Below are 3,994 nucleotides of genomic sequence, written 5' to 3'. Positions count from 1 at the left end.
ATAATATTATGATGCTCTAAGAATGCCATCAAAACTTCTGTGTATGTGTATATATTATATATGCATATATTTGTGCATCATTAATTATATAATAGAAATAACCTACACTGTGTGTTATCTATCATCTATTTTCTATCATATCCACTTTAACTTAGGATATAAGTACAGATTTAATAGTCCTTAGCAAATTAATTAAAATGGGAATTCTTTTCAAGAAGTCACATATATCTAAAGTTGTAAGGACCAACATACATGTTGCTTTCAGTGTTAATCTTTTCCTTTAAAGACAAAGTACGATTGCCATTTGGAAATTAATTTTTAGGCAGTAATTTGACTAATATTGTAGCTCACTTATCTAAAAGAAAAGAGCAAGAATTGAGAAGCCTCATCCAATATTGACTGCAAACTGTGGCAATGCTAGAGTTCCTAACAAAAATCATCTATGTAAAGTTTGGTTATACAAGTTAGTAATGCCTCAGGACAGCTGAAATGTGCAGTATGTGTACAATAGCTTATCTGAACCTCAATTGAATAATGTATACTCTGTAACCCCCTCAAAAATACTAGTATTTTAGCTTCAGGCTTTAACTATTTGGACTGGTAAGTTTTCTTTGTGTGTTTTTTTTTTTAGTAGCTATTCCTAAAATTTAAATCAATTAGTCAGATAATATATGGCAAATATGTTTAGTTTTTGATATATTCAACAAGAAAGAAAGTATTCACGGATATGAAAAAAGGCCTCCCCTTTTTAAAAGGGTAACTTATGTTTTAAGAAAAAAAATTCAGTGCTGACTTCAGCAGTAAATGAGCATGGTCTCTGCACAAGGATGACATGCAAATTTGTGAAGCATTCTCTATATTTTTTATCTGTGCAGCAAACCACCATGGCACACGTTTAGCTATGTAACAAATCTGCACATCCTGTACATGTACCCTGGAACTTAAAAGATGAAAAAAAAAAAACTTCAGATAACAGATGGGCTTTAAGAGACGGAACGGAAATGTGGAGAACTTCCAGTTTGTTACGTACCTAGTAGCACCTAATAAGCGTCTCCCAGTTTCTTATAAAAATAACTCTGAGGCCAGGCATGGTGGTTCATGCCTATAATCCCTGCACTTTGTGAGTCCGAGGCAGGTGGATCACGAGATCAGGAGATCAAGATCATTGTGGCCAACATGGTGAAAACCCGTCTCTACTAAAAATACAAAAATTAGCCGGGTGTGGTGACGTGCACCTATAGACCCAGCTACTCAGGAGGCTGAGGCAGGAGAATCGCTTTAACCCAGGGGGCGGAGGTTGCGTTGAGCCGACATCAAGCCACTGCACTCCAGCCTGGGGGGCAGAGGGAGATTCCGTCTCAAAAATAAATAAATAAATAAAATAACTTTGAAGACAATTCTCATTGAAGAAAGGCATCTTATGGAAATACTCAATTGCTCAAAGATAAATGTATAAAGATATTCACTAGAGCTTTGTTTGAAAAGGAAATCATTAGAAATTACCTAAATGTTCATCAAAAACAAATGTTTAAATAAACTGTAAGGGATCAATGCAATGGATTAATTTGTGGCCTTTATAAATACTGAAATATGTATACATTGATATGAAAAGTACTCCCTGCATAAAAATAAGATTTTTCAAAATGTTTGGACAGTATCTGTAGAATAAGCCCCTTTAAAAATAACAATCATAAAGTATCTATACATTATGATAAATGCAAAAAATTTTCAACAAATATTTGCAAAATATTTGATCATTTTTGGGAGACATGATTATAGTATGTTTCACTTCACATTTTGCTTATTCATTTATTTTAACACCTTTATGAGTTATAATTTCCACACCATAGAATTCATCCATTTAAAGTGTACAAATTCAATGGTTTTCAATATATTTACAAAGTTGAGCAAACATCTATACACTCTAATTTTAGAACATTTTTGCTGTCCCCAAAAGAAACCACATATGCATTAGCAGTCACTCGCCATTCTCTCTCCAGCAACTGATGTGGGCAGCCACTAATACACTTTCTATCTCCATGGATTTGTCTATTCTGGATATTTCATATAAATGGTATCATACAATATGTGAATTTTTGTGTCTGACTTTTTTTGCTTCACATAATGTTTTAAAGTTTCATCCATGTGGTAGCATGTATCAGAACTTTATTCATATATATATATATATATATTTTTTTTAATTGCACTTTAGGTTCTGGGGCACAGGTGAAGAACATGCAGGATTTTTGCACAGGTACATACATGGCAATGTGGTTCGTTGCCTTCATCCCCATCACCTATATCTGGCATTTCTCCCCATGTTAACCCTCCCCAACTCTCAACCCCCACCCCCGCTGTCCCTCCCCTAGTGTGTGATGCCCCCCTCCCTGTGTCCATGTGTTCTCATTGTTCAACAACTGCCTATGAGTGAGAAAATGCAGCGATTGATTTTCTGTTGTCATGTCAATTTGCTGAGAATGATGGTTTCCAGATTCATCCACGTCCTTACAAAGGACAGGAACTCATTATTTTTTATGGCTGCACAGTATTCCATGGTGTATATGTGCCACATTTTCCCTGCTCAGTCTATCATCGATGGGCATTTGGGTTGGTTCCAGGTCTTTGCTATTGTAAACAGTGCCACAATGAACACATGTGTGCATGTGTCCTTATAGTAGAACGATTTATAATCCTTTGGATATATACCCAGTAATGGGATTGCTGGGTCAAATGGAATTTCTATTTCTAGGTCCTTGAGGAATTGCCACACTGTCTTCCACAATGGTTGAACTAATTTACACTCACCCAACAGTGTAAAAGTGTTCCTATCTCTCAACATCCTCTCCAGCATCTGTTGTCTCCAGATTTTTTAATGATCGCCATTCTAACTGGCATGAGATGGTATCTCAGTGTGGTTTTGATTTGCATTTCTCTAATAACCAGTGATGATGAGCATTTTTTCATATGTTTGTTGGCCTCATATATGTCTTCTTTTGAAAAGCCTCTGTTCATATCCTTCACCCACTTTTGAATGTGTTTGTTTTTTTCTTGTAAATCTGTTTTAGTTCTTTGTAGGTTCTGGATATTAGCCCTTTGTCAGATGGGTAGACTGCAAAAATCTTTTCCCATTCTGCCGGTTGCCGGTTCAATCTAATGACTGTTTCTTTGGCTGTGGAGAAGCTCTGGAGTTTAATTAGATCCCATTTGTCTATTTTGGCTTTTGGTGCCATTGATTTTGGTGTTTTAGTCATGAAGTCCTTGCCTATGCCTATGTCCTGAATGGCTTTGCCTAGGTTTTCTTCTAGGGTTTTTATGGTTTTAGGTCTTATGTTTAAGTCTTTAATCCATCTGGAGTTAATTTTAGTGCAAGGTGTCAGGAAGAGGTCTAGTTTCTGCTTTCTGCACATGGCTAGCCAGTTTTCCCAACACCATTTGTTAAACAGGGAATCGTTTCCCCATTGCTTGTTTTTGTCATGTTTTTCAAGATCAGATGGTTGTAGAAGTGTGGCATTGCCTCCGAGGCCTCTGTTCTGTTCCATTGGTCTATATCTCTGTTTTGGTACCAGTACCATGCTGTTTTGATTATTGTAGCCTTGTAGTATAGTTTGAAGTCAGGTAGCATGATGCCTCCAGCTTTGTTCTTTTTGCTTAGAATTGACTTGGCTATGGGGGCTCTCTTTTGGTTCCACATGAAGTTTAAGGTGATTTTTTCCAGTTCTGTGAAGAGGGTCATAGGAGGCTTGATAAGGATAGCATTGAATCTATAAATTACTTTCGGCAGTATGGCCATTTTCACAATATTGATTCTTCCTAACCATGAGCATAAAATATTTCTCCATCTGTTTGTGTCCTCTCTTATTTCGTTGAGCAGTGGTTTGTAGTTCTCCTTGAAGAGGTCCTTTACATCCTTTGTTAGTTGTATTCCTAGGTATTTTATTCTCTTTGTAGCAATTGTGAATGGGAGTTCATTCTTGATTTGGCTCTCTTTAAGTCT

General features: G+C 36.5%; 1 pseudogene; it reads left to right on the top strand.

Moving 5' to 3' along the window:
* Positions 1-745: 745 nt before the first annotated feature.
* Positions 746-862, top strand: LOC119467160 (annotated as a pseudogene).
* Positions 863-3,994: the final 3,132 nt, after the last annotated feature.

The sequence above is a fragment of the Cebus imitator genome, unplaced genomic scaffold (genome assembly GCF_001604975.1).
Source record: "Cebus imitator isolate Cc_AM_T3 unplaced genomic scaffold, Cebus_imitator-1.0 Scaffold12, whole genome shotgun sequence".
Lineage (NCBI taxonomy): Eukaryota > Metazoa > Chordata > Mammalia > Primates > Cebidae > Cebus > Cebus imitator.
This window is presented reverse-complemented; position numbering and strand designations above follow the sequence as displayed.